The sequence below is a fragment of the Camponotus floridanus genome, unplaced genomic scaffold, assembly GCF_003227725.1.
Source record: "Camponotus floridanus strain SB8 unplaced genomic scaffold, Cflo_v7.5 scaffold1, whole genome shotgun sequence".
Taxonomy (NCBI): domain Eukaryota; kingdom Metazoa; phylum Arthropoda; class Insecta; order Hymenoptera; family Formicidae; genus Camponotus; species Camponotus floridanus.
Window position 1 is genome coordinate 6,300,043 of NW_020229214.1, and position 14,268 is coordinate 6,314,310.

Sequence of the window (14,268 nt, forward strand, 5' to 3'; positions counted from 1 at the left end):
TCAATTGATATCAGAGTTGTTTTTATTCTTTGAAAAAGTGGTTACAGTTTTCTGTTGTCTGTTTTATATAAAAAAAATACTTAGCACTGATTAATTAACTTTTCCGTTAAGTAAAAAATAAAAATAAAAATAATTAAAAATTTTTTTCCCCAATAGATTGCTGATGGAATAATACATATTTGGAGCTAATCTAATCTTATCTAACCGTACTGAATCGGAGAAAAGAAATCTCGGGTCAGACAAGCGAGAAAATTACGTTCCATCTGCGAAAACATCGAACGAGAAACCGCGATTTTAAATTGAACGAATCGCAATGGCTCTCGCGCAAACAATCGATAAGTAATCAACGCGTACCGGTCTTCTTTTCTACCTTCTTTCAGTCCTCATTTCCTACCCAATGTTGTAACTTTATATTGACGCAAATAAAAAGCCGGAAGTAACTGGATTTATTATCCGCGAAGTGTATACTGGAAGTTGCTAAGTGCATCCGCGTTCGTAAGATAATATTGTACTCGAGTGTTGTACGTGGTAACGTCATTTTCTTCCTTTGAAATAGGACAAATTTCTATCCTGAATAAAGAATAATGACATAATATATATATAAAACAAAAATACATACGTATAATCAAAAATGTATAGATAGTGTTTCTAATGCAACAGTTTTTTACATAGGAACATAGGAAATTAAAAAGATTGATTACTTACATTTTTCTTAAAAAGAAAAATGTAAGTAATTAAAAAATATGTATAATAATTCTCAGCTACTTTATTTAAATTTATTAATTTATTATTATATATAAGATTTATATAAGATTTTTATAACATTTATTGATTTTAAATAAATGACTTTACAATTTATATTAACATAATTTTTAAAAATGATTCATTAACCTATTTTTTTATTATTTTCTGTTATTAAAAAGAAACAACTATACACAAGATTATAAAGACATTAGAGAAACGATAAGATAGAAAAAAGTTCTCTCTCCGATCTCTTATAAAATATCTTCGCTGATGCCAAACTGACCGCATAGTAGTTGAAAGTTAAAGCAGACAGAGGAGATTAGGAAACTTCTCTTCCATACAAGTTATTTTATAACAATCTTATACCGATTTATGAGTTAGGTCGTCAGCTGTCAGATCCAAGAAATATCGCATCTTCAGAATGAAACTGGCGCAACTAAAAATACTCAGATGTCGGAAAAATTGGTAAAATATTTCTCTCTTCTCTGAATTATAAAATGACAAATTGTAGTGAATGATTTGGCTAATTAATGTCTTGATTGATTAATACTTTCGAAAGCATGATTAATTACTTTCTTTCGCGGATAGCCTTATTCGCCTTTTTCTTTTTTTAGTAGAATAAATGATTATTCGAGGATGCGAAATGAGCATACTTGACTGAACAAAAACGTACGTATACGCGAATCGCTTCCCTGTAGAGTGTTCGTTGATCCGCAGATCCGTCTCGCGAAAAGGAAAGAGGTCCTTTTCAATGAAATATTGCCGGTGACTAGAGGCGTTTAAGGGGGCGAGCAAACGAATTTACGGTTCGCCGCTAAATCCCATGAAGAATACGTCTGCTCGTGGGAAAGTCGAGGCTGATGGTACACGTTAAAGTATGTTTCGCAAGAGCAAAGCGATGAGTCCGCATATCGTCTCGGCTTCAAGTTCCATTTCGTAAAATATTTCTATCTTACGTCATGGCGCGGGTGAATGTTACAACGACGACGTGCTCATCCCAATAAAACGTTACGAAAATTGTACGCAGAGTATGTGTGCAACGGGTTCCACTTCCATTTTCGCAGTTCTCGCAAACGAGGAATGTCAGCGCACTTATTCGCGTACTATGAAATTTTGTGCGCGATGCGTTCCATAGCGCTCGGTTACGCTTTGCTGATTTTACACTTCGTTAGAATTTCCCACATCGTCACTTTCGTCGTCAGTTTCACTACTTAATGGCATACGTGTCTTTATTTCGAACGTAAAACGAAATTATTTCCGAAAAAGAACAATTTAAAATCTTCCGCGGTCCTGAAATAACTGCATTGTAATGTTAGAGGGAAAAAAGTAACATAACTCTTTATGAAAGTTTCAGTTTTACAGATTCACCATATTCAATTTTATTACAAATATTCGAAACCGCATCATATTTCTATGCCAAAAAAAATGAAAAAGAAAAAAACAAATGCACGGAGAAATTATATATAAATAGTTGCAAAAATCATTCCTTAAATTAATCACCATGCGTAATACAATTTGCTAGAATAAATTTGCTCTTCAAAAATTTTTCTTGTTGCAAAAGCGCAATATATATTTTTTTAAGAATTATATATAAAATATTTAAAATCTCCCATATGGATTTATCTTCTCCGCATAAAAGGAAAAGGAAAGAAATTCGAATCAAAACGACATAGAGATATAAATGAACTAACATTTCATAAAATCCTATTTATTTCATAAACGGAATCTAGCTAATTAAACGGGCGGTACGTTGTGTGTAACAACGAGATATCCAACTTAATTAACTCGTAATTTTACCAAAAGAATTTTTACGAAGAACACACGAAATTGCCACAGGAATCGGAGATAGTCAGCTGTGAGTCACAACATCTCCAAGCGTAAATTAAAATATATTTATACTCTCTTTTCGTTCTCTCATAATTTTAATATTGCTGATCAAAATAGTTGCAAAAAACCGTGATAATTAAGTGATACAAATAAAATTTCAATATTTATGTAAGAAATACAATATGTTTGTTTTGAGTGAATCCGCTTATTGGTTATTTAAATCTGCGAAAGATAATACAAAATTTTCTTCGAATATCCAGTTTGCTTGCTTATTGTCCGTTATAAATATTCTAATCAACAAATCTATAAAAATACGGCGATAAATTTCGTTATTTCATTTCAATCATTTTTATATATCTCAATATTTTGTTTTACACTTGATTTATTATCGTATTTTGAACTATGGATTCTTTTTCAAAGTGTTTTCAACACGTTTATTCAATTCTTCGATACTGTGCAGTATCTCAAATTGTTAGTTTAAAAAGTAGTTAATTTTTCATATCGATATACAATATAAATTCTTGCATTAAAAAAACTTTATAATTTCTAAGGAATTTTCAGAATCTCGTTACCGTACAACGTCAGCTTTCCTCATAAGCCTGATATTTTAAACCGTGATTCCGAATTGCGGTTTCTTCCTGAAAGCGACAGCCGCAGCTTTTTGTCGGTCTTACCACTTGGCAGTGTTCTCATGCGCACATAACGGACGGGGTTGAGCTTGCATTTTACGTCCACGGATACAATTTAAATCGCGGTAATTTAAAGCGGAATGCTACATTAATTCTATGTAATTATCGAGACATAATTTTTACGAAATGAGAAAAATCCGTCTATTTTATTATTGCACTAAAATATTTTCAAATTTACAAATGAAAAATATATTTAACAGCTGCTGACAGTTCAATTAAAAGAGATCTGGCGCAGCATTTAAAATCGATCAAACTTCTTATTCAATCAAAAAGAACAGACTTCTTTAGCAGATAGTTAAAAAGTACAATATAAAAATTTCATTAATTTATTAGTTATTAATTCATTAGTTATTAATTTATAATCTATGAACTTGATATAATTTATTTGATGTATAAAACAGTGACATTTAACTTGTATCTTTCAACGATTTCTCTATGCTTTAGAAAAAGAGAGAGAAAAATAAGAAATATAATTTTATATGTACATTTTTATGTGATCATTTATTAAGGTAAAATAAGATTTATATAAAATAATTTTTAAATTCAAATCTTTAAATAAATATCATTTGCACAAAAAAAATAACAATATATTTAGTTACGTAAAGGTCACGATTCTTGAATACTTGATATTTAAATAAGTTATTATAACACATTTTAAAAGCTAATCTTAAAACTGTCTCGCAAATATATTGCATTCATCTTAATCTATTCTTGATGATTACACTGTCGTATATTTTAAATTATTCGCACAATTATTTATTAAACGCGTACCTAACTCTGCATTAGCAACAATGGAGAGAAAATAGCAAATAAAGCATTGAACGGAAGCTAAGTGCAGAGCAGCTGTTTTGTAAGTCTTTCTTGGGACATTATAGCGTTAGCTACGTAAATTGCTTTCCATAAACGATACATAATGGAAAGTGTCGAGGTAACCACGTGGTTGGCTAGTTTTAATCAGTATAATAATTGCAAAAAAATTCTATAAAAAAATATATTGAAAGAATATAAAAATTTTATAAAGAATATGATGAAAATATCAACTTAACTAAATAGGCACAATGCACATAAATCATTAAATTATATTGCTTGAATTCTGTCTGTTTAAATAAAAAAAATAGATATTAAAATATATATTTTTTTATAACTATTACTTTTAGCATAATAACATCGACTGTCCTTATAGTTTAATAAAATTTATCTCAAATGAGAAAGAAAGAAAGAGGTACTAAAAATAAGATATATTTCTTTTAAATTTACATTTTTCCTTAAAATAACTTTTTAATTGGATTTGAGATTATGATTTTATTTTATATCTTTCTTCTCTATATACGATATATAATGTTTAAAATTAAACTGAGGTGACTGAACGTCACGCTATCGAATTATCTCTGCATGCAAGAAATATCGATTATTATTATGTGAAGATAAAATTGAAATTTTCGCACATATACGGAAAATAATGACGTATTAGCTTGATGAGATATTTAAGGATATCCTCTTTTTATTATAAAAAAAAAATCGATGGCGTAAGCATATGTCTTTAAGTAACGATAGATGCGCCGTCGTTTTAGATAATTTCAGATTCAATATCTTCCCTCGAGCAAAGGGATCGATGCGTCGAGAGAGAACATTTTAATTTCACGAGAATCATATTCACGACTCAAACCGAATTGGAACGAATCTCGACGTAATGGTCGATAGGTGAGTGCGATAGAGAAAAACTGTGGTGGAAAAATGCGGATGCGACGCCGGATGGGAGGGCCTACAATTCCATTTGTCCCATTTCAAAGTGAAATAGCTTATAATGTCGAAATAAAACGTTCTTCCGAATCTCCCCGGTCGCGGTACTTCAGGAGCATCTGAAGTCACGGTAAGAGCCGGAACAGGAAGATATTCCACACGGAAGATGGGATATGGAAATCCCCGGTAATCGTTGGCCTAGTTCTCTATGATAATCCGATCTAGAATCACGTACTCTCTCACATTTTTTATCCGAGAATAAGAAGGTATCTGTCTTGTGTGGGAGAGTAATAATATATGCATATTAAACGAACACACTTTTGCCCGATTCATAAAGGAGAATTATCTTCTATAATAGAAGAATTTTCTTCCTCGTTATATTATGTCTTAAATTTCGCAAAAATGTTACGTGAAAAAAGAAAGATAGTAAAGTGCTAAGTTGTGAATAGTAGATTTTATAACAATTGAGTGCATAAATTCTCCGAAACTCTCGCAAGCCCTATTCTATGATATATCCTATCATTCGTGGGATTAAGATTAAGCATCTGAAGTCTTAAGTAGTTTTACATTTCCTTTTTTATTATTATTACCCATCTTGGTAATAACAAAGTTAAATGATACTTGGTTTCTCTTACCATCGCGCATTTTATCGCATCGATGCTCGCATAAAGGGTATCGGCGTGGACTTAAATGCCGCTCCGAAAGAGAATAGCAGAATGCGTCGCGACGCTGGCAAAAGACGCGACAAGCGTAATGAAATTTCCCGGCAAACGAGCGGCGCCAAACTCTACGCAGTAACGTCGTTGTTAACGCTCTCTCCTTTCGAACTTTCCGCATTTGTTAGCACGGCCCGCGTGCGCGAACGAAGTGATTCACAGAGTGTCTCATCTACCGGTATAAAGAGACGCCGCGAACTTTCCCGCGCTCCTCTTACCAACCACCTCTTATTGTCCCACGGTATCTCCTCCAGCACAGATTTAAAGCGGAAGAGGAGGAGGGGGAGGGGAGAGGTGGTCCGGCCAGGCCGCATCCGGAAGTAGTCTCGCCGTTTACGATTCCCTGGACTGCGTTAAAGCCGAGCGAAAGTTGAATGAGAAGGAAACGTCCCCCGATAAAGAGTCCAAGTTTCAGCGGGACGAGATGCGATTCGTGAGACTTTTCCTCGATCAACTCCGAGTCGAGAAACGGGAGCGGAAGGATTGCCGAACAAGAGGGATAACGATCCCCTACGAAAACGTGACGTTAATTGGAAAAGCGAATTCGATCGATCGCGCCACCAACACGATGACCGATCAGCAATTGCTGTAGAAGAGACGATCACTTAATCTGTTTTTAACTCGGTTAAGAATAATTTTCTATTTTTAATTGACGGATAAAAGAGCGACACTTTTCCGATGCTTCCTATCGTTAAAGATGATTATGATAAATAATTTAATAGATTTATTAACCTCATTTTTATTTTAAGATTGAGCACTAGAATCCTGTAATATCCAGTGTTAATATTCAGTAATATCCAGTGTTAAATATAATATCTCAAATGTGCAACATAATTTTCATTATACATATATATTTGCGATAAAATTTTAAATTTTTAATGAAAACGATATCACAAAAAATTAATTTTCTGAAAAAGTAGAACAAAAATATACCGGATACGTTTTGTATCCAGCGTTTGAAACACGATTTTTTGCTGGTTAGCAACTTTTTATGAAAGAGTGGAAATACGCTGCCATAGGAAAATTTCATCAGTGAAAAAGAGAAAATGAGTGTGTGTAAAAAATATTTTACCGAAGGAGAAAGAGACTGAAAAGGAAAGTGAGCGTGATGCGTAACGGTGAAGGGAAGGAGAAGGGATGTATTTCTTTTTAGGCGAACATCCTCGTGTTCAACTTCCATAGAGAAACCATCCCCCGCGCTACGAGCCAGCCCCGAGCAGCAGCGTAAAGCTCCGTCTAAGCCAGTTTCTCGTGTTTCACAATCTCGAGCGAAACAATTGAGTGCATTTCGCGCAGTCCCCGAGAGAAAAGGCTAGTGGGCATCAGACAGATAGAAACGTACAGGTCCCGCAAATCCACCGAAGGGATGGGAGCGCTCTTGTTCAAAGCGTACACAGAATGACGATGCTTTCTCTACGTTTGAATAGAACTGACTATAAGCGCGACCCTCTTCTTTGCATCTTTGCGAATGTGACCCGAATGCGATTGGACAGTTCTTAAATCATCTAATCGACGATGACCGATCTGTTGGCCCGAAATCGATGGCGAAGCTCTTTCCGAATCCCGAGAGAACACATCGAAATGCTCTCAATTTACCCTCATATTCAAATATTCAGAGGAAATCCACGAGAAATACGATACGATCTATGGGTCTTTCTTATAAACTACTTACTTTACGTAACATGTGGTATGAAATAAATATTTTGTGATCATTTTCGTCGAATTTCACACTATTTTTTAATGTATATATTACCAGCTGTTATCAAATTATTTACAAATCTGTGATTATATTTTATCAAATTCTTTGTGTGCAGGATACTTTCTTTGTATATTCAACAACGTTTATTTCCAATGGAATTCTCAATTTTTTAAATTACCAATTTCATTCAATCTGTGTTATACAATCATATATAATTTTTATATTAATATTGCAAAATTGTCGAAAAATCAGCAAATATTTTGTCCCTGTCACAGCCATCGATGTCCGAGACATAGATTAAAAACGACCGCTCCATCCTCCCACGCGACGCTCGCTGAGAAGCGAAGTCGAGACAGAAGCACCCAACATTAATCGAAAAGAAATGTAAACCGAAAGTTCTGCCAGTAATCATCGGAGTTGCTTCGCTGGACGATTGTGGAGGCTGCGTCCCGCGCTCGTTATTTCAAGATGTTGCCTTCGAGCCGTTCTCAACCGTCGGTGGAATCCCGGCCAGACGGTCAAACGGTTTCGCCCGCGCTACCGTCGTGTGCCACTGAACGTGAAATATCCGCGCAGACGGAAGTTATAAATCACTCGGCAGAGCGGCACCGACCCAGAAACAGAGGCGGTAAGGGGATTCCGTTGCCCATTCCGACTCGAGGTCGCGACGTAATTTCATTTTATCTAGCAGTCGGCTATCTAACCGAAATTCTTCCGCTGCCTATCGGTGCACACACGCACACAAACACACATACGCGGTATATATACGCTATTGTCCTAGGGGTTGTTTCGCCGGTGTTCACACACGTTCACAGATAGCGCGGGAGGGTGAAACAACACCCCGGCTATTTCGTCGTCTTCTTCTTCGTTCTCTTATTCGCTTCGGTGCGCTCCTCAAGTGTACATACGTATAAAACAAGCGAGATGAAATGCGGGGGGTGGATACGCGAATGTATCTTGGGGGAACCTCGCGACGAGGAAAAGCTGATGTCGAACAGAGTGATATACGATACATGTAACACGCGGAGAAGAAAGAAAAAAAAACGTCCGTATATATACGCGAATGCGCACGATGATATCTTGTGGCTTTGAATTTGAATATTAATTTAATAGCGCAACATGATTGACGGCTTTAAAAAAATCTTTCCTTGTACTTTCGTAAATATAAAATATGTATATGTTCAATTGTTATTATCTGCGAAAATACAAGTTCAACTATGTGCATAACCATGTACTAATACATAATGCGAATAAACGAATTGTTAATGCGTATAGTAGAGCATACAATTCTGAGAACAAAAAGCAATGGCATTAAAAGCAATTCCGCGCGAATAAAGAGGCATTGTGAACGCTTTGTGTCCAAATATAGTCAGAGATAATCTATTTGCAAGCCGATTTAAACATGGTAAAATGCTTTATAAGATGCGCATAATTCTGAAAATATCTTTGGGATGTCTGTCAGTTATCTTAATTCACGATAAAAATAGATAAAACGAATCCAACGAAAATCTCAAAGATAAATGCATATACAAAAAATTACAACACTAGTGCCATTAAGGTTTTCTCGGAGCACCGCGGGTCTTCGTAATCTTCTCTTTGCTGAAAATTGCAGCAAAATCAGAAGACAAAGTAGAAAGAAAATAAAGGAATCGCGTAGTTATCTTTGAGATGGAGTGTTTCCTTTATTTATTCTATTAGTTGAAAAGAAAAGCCACTAACATTATTGATTCATTAAACTAATAAGTTTTATTGATAGAATAAAACTTTAATTAGAAATATCTTGTTGAAATATTAAAATATCCAATTTCATTTGATATTATTTGAATATTGATTTTATCATATACTTCTTACTCGTGTATTAAAGAAACGTATTTTTAAAATTTTGCAAAATTATTTCAATCGATTAATGTCGATTAAATTCAAATTGATATAATTAATTATTACAAATATAAATAATAAAATTTCAACGTTGTTTAACTAACAAAAATAACGATTATTACTTTTCATCTAAATTTGAAGAGAAGGGGCTTGATATTTTCACTTATTACATATAAAAGATTCTTTTTTACATGTGTAAAAAATAATGAAACAAATAAGCAACAATAATGGACAGTAAACAAGTAATATTTTTAAGTATTTTAAATATTTTAGACCATATGTCTCGAGTAAAAAAGAATCGCATTTCTTGTACTATGATCCTGTACAAAGTTGTGCAATAAAAAAACCGTGTGAACCTTGAAAAATCTCAACGGGAATGTTTTGAAACTTATGGCAGCTTCAAGCTGATGTTGCTTTTGTAGTTTGGCACCAAACGTTAAAAGTTCTAACATTCGCACTTAACGTGGTCGGTGTAGATACTTTTGCAACCCCGAGGTAAGAGCGTGTTAAAAGTTCCGACTGCCTTACCACTGCCAAGGGAAGTCAATCATCGCTACACCGCTAACATCTATTTCAATAAATGATGCCACATTTTTTCCGTATTTTTTTCAATCTTCAATATAAGTCACACCAGTTAATGCCAATTAATTGTGTTGATTTAACAAATGATTAATTCTATCAATATGTAAAAGATATTAGTAGACTATCCTTTGATTTAAAGAACGCGTTTAACAAATCGAACAAACTTAATAATGCGTTACGTATACAAATAAATTTCAGATCACTCAAGAAATGTTTCTTATCCCTATTTAGAATTAAAATTGGTTGTCATATTCAAATAATAAATTCGTTAACACGACGAAAATGTAATCACATTTAAATCAATGTAATTTTTTTATGAAAAGAAGCGAACACTTGTCACCGACGATAGATATACAAACTCATGCATATATATCTGTATATATATCAGAATAGGTAGGTTTCAACTCTACTACTTTACTAGCGTAAAACAAACCTCGTGAAATTGCGAAACCAAGCAGCTCCGTGTCATCTTTGAAACTGACTGCCTAGTACGTGCGACGAAAATTCATGCAGAGCGAGTATAACTATAGTCGTCGCATCTCTGGCGAACAAGCTAGCAAGGGGAATTCAGGTAGATAGCAGGATGAAACTTCCGGTCAGAAGTTACACCCGTCGCCGGAACTTCACGGAAACTTACTCTCACCTTGAGAAACAGAGAGAAAGAGAGAGAGAGAGAGAGAGAGAGAGAGAGAGAGAGAGAAAGAGGGAGAGAGGGAGAGAAAGAGAGAGAGAGAAAGAGGGAGAAAGAGAAATTGAGAGGGAGGGCAAAGTGTAAGAAAGGGAGATTACTGCTCGAGCAACGAAGTGTTCGCGGTTCGATAAATAGTCTACCATTAATACAGTTGCTAGATAAATTTGTGCCGGCTTTACCTGCAGCGATAAGCTGCATAATTTAATACAATAAATACTCAATGGCTCGTATTTGCATTTCAGTAATTTTTTAATTTTCTTTCCGAAAAACACATCGACATCTCTATTTTTATGATGTTTAAAATTACTTTAAGAATTATCTTTGCACGGTTTCTTTATCAGTTTTATCATTTAATATTAATCTTTCTCAGTATGCTTTGAGAAACGAAACTTATGCTTAAAACTATATATTACACACAACTTTCTACACGTATATAATTTTAAAGATATTAACTTAGATATTAATACTCTCTTTCACCCTACAACGTTATTAAATTTTACGACATGGAACTTTTAATCATATGTTAATCTTCTGATATTATATTTATAATGTGTATATATATAATGTAGAAATATATATAATGTAGAAATTACAGTTTATAAATTATATTTAATCGGTAGACTAATATGCAATTTTAAACGTCTTGACATACTCGTTCTTATGCAACTTCTAAATTGTTATTATAAAAATATAGTTCTTACTACAAAATAAATAAATAAATAAAGCATAAACAGAAGTTGCAAATGTCACAATATCTTATACTTAAGAAACCATTCCGGATTTGCTTAATTGAGTTCTTTATGTGATAAATTTAATTTGTATAAATACATTATACATATTGTAGTAGTTGATATTAATTGACTTGCTTTTTACTTATTACAGACACTTTTTCGAAATGGCAAATATATATATATATATCACTTCAAAAAAATGTCTGTAATAAGTAAAGAAAGTCAATTAATATCAATTCCTACAATATACCTTTATAATGTACTTATATAGATTAAACTTATCATACGAAGAATCAATTAAATAAGTCTGGAATGGTTTCTTAAGTATGCAATATTGTGAACTCGCAACTTATGCTTTCATCTAGCTTTATAAATTGTATATGCGAGTTTCCTAAGTTAGCATTCTAATAATTTCTCATACTACGATATCTTTGTGTATCTTGAAAATTCTCGTTGCAGTAGTAGAAAATAACCGTACACATCCAGAGGCTAATTACGAAAAAGGCGAACGACTCAATAATATTTAAACCAGATAATAAAATGCATAAAAACCAGCAACTTGAATATATTTTTGTTCAATATTCTAATATTTTCTATCGTTTAACAATTGCGTGAAAAATCTTTATATATTAATAAATATTTGTTGATATTTTAAATGCATATTGATATTATAATGTATTTAATCTCAAATTTTGTATCATTCTAATTTCTTTAAAAGAAGGAAAAATTATACAATTTGCAATTTGCAGCTAATTTTAATATAATATATAATTTAAAAATACATTTAACATTCAGTAATATAGCTATTATTAATATATCATTCTTGCATTTTTTTATTAAAGCGTATGTATTTTCTATATATTATAAATATTAATCAATTATATATATATATATATATATATATATATTTATTTATTTATTTTAAATAAGGTATATCATAATAAATAATTTAAAAAATTATCATATATAAAAATAATTTAAAAAAAATTAAATATTTATAAAAAATTATATATATATATATATATATATATATATATATATACACATATGCACTATTAATTTCGTATTCATATAACAAAAAACATAAAATCTTCATAAACAAGCCGTATGATATAAGTAGTAGACTAATAAGCAAGCAATGAAGCAAGTTCTTCGGCAAACTTTAATCTCTTCTAGTGTACTTTGTAACTCCTCGTCTCATTGATGAAACATTAAAGTTTCAATGCTTGCTACCGGAGATACTTTCCAGAGTTCCTATTGTTTGTTTAGATAGTATACTTTGCGCTCATTTCTACCTCTATCACGAATAATGTCAATAAACTCGTACGATCTAAAATCATTCTCATGTTCTCTCATCACGGTAACATTTCAATTATCTTATGTTTTAATTGCGTAAACATTTTTTTATTGGTAATAAATCCACAACCAATTACATAATTATAATTTCACATAATTAATAACTCCTAATAAAATTTAAGCATTTTAATTAATGTATAATGTCCATAATTTTTTTCAATTATTTTTTTTTCTTACTTAATTTAGTGGTAATATATATATATATATATATATATATATATATATATATATATATAATATATATAGGGAGATGAGTTGAAATTCTGTGTAAATTGCAGTTAAGATTGATTACACCTTCTCCATAGTATACATAATTCTATAAGCTTACCTATTTATTTATCGCTCTCAGCATCTCATCTCGTGAAGTAAGGCAACTAAAAGTGCTAAGTCACAATTAACAACATAATGAAAGTGCATAATTTTTAATAACAATATCTATTAAATATAAGGCGTTTCTAGAACAATCCAAAGTTATTTTAGAAGGGAAAATTGATATATGCATATAATATATATATAGTGTGTATATATATATGCATTTGTAAACACTTATACACTAAATAATTAATAAATGTATAATTCTCTGTTAACATTGGTGGCATTTATTTCATAAAATTGAGGCATTAGTGATTAATCACAATACAATCATTTATAATTTCATTCAATATATGATATAAATATCACAAGAGATTAGTTTATCGATATACGCGCATTATTCGATATTTCGCGTTTAATATATATTATTCATTTATGATTAAATATATCGACTCTGATTGATTATAATAACATCATCAAAAATACGTTACACACAATCAAAAGTGAATCACCTTAACTTCCAAAACTTTTCTTGCAACAACGGTCGCATATCACACTTTTGGCAAGTAAGAAAAGATTGACTTATTGAACACCTTGTGCGTATGATAATAGTGATAGAAAAGGTCAGTATTATTGTAGAGTAATAAAAGGTATTCTTAGTTTTAAATGACGTTTAAATTCGATGAACGTCATCACATGAGAACAAGCAACATTGGAAGACACGACAGTGGTATAAAAAGAATTTTACAGGACAGGGTAAACGCGTTAGAAGTCTCGAAAAAACAATGTCCGTAAAAGACAAGATTCAACGTTATTGTATAAATATAGTCGAGAATTCATTGGCAGGTTTGTTGAATTCAAGGAATGCTTTCGTTTGATAATAAGCAATGATGGAAGACATTTAGTATATATAGAATAACAAGAAATCTTCAATGTTCATATATATGATGTTCTGTTAGAAATATGCTGAATAGCTATTTTGTAGAAATATAATTATCGCAAAACTTCCTAACATGTTCATTGCATCGCCATTATTAAAACATATATGTATAAATATATACAAAATATATCATAATTTTGGCAAAAAAATCAAATTAAAAAATATTGTTGGTGGATATGCATTTTTTTCATTGCAGAAAAGATATGTGTCAAAAACAGTGTCCATAAAAATGAAAAATTTCTATAACTAGAAGATTCTTAAAATATCAAATTCGAGACAAGTCAAAACTAACATTATTTGCACCTAAAATATGTTCTGGACCCAAAAAATTTGTTCTAGATGCTATTAAAAAATCAATAACTA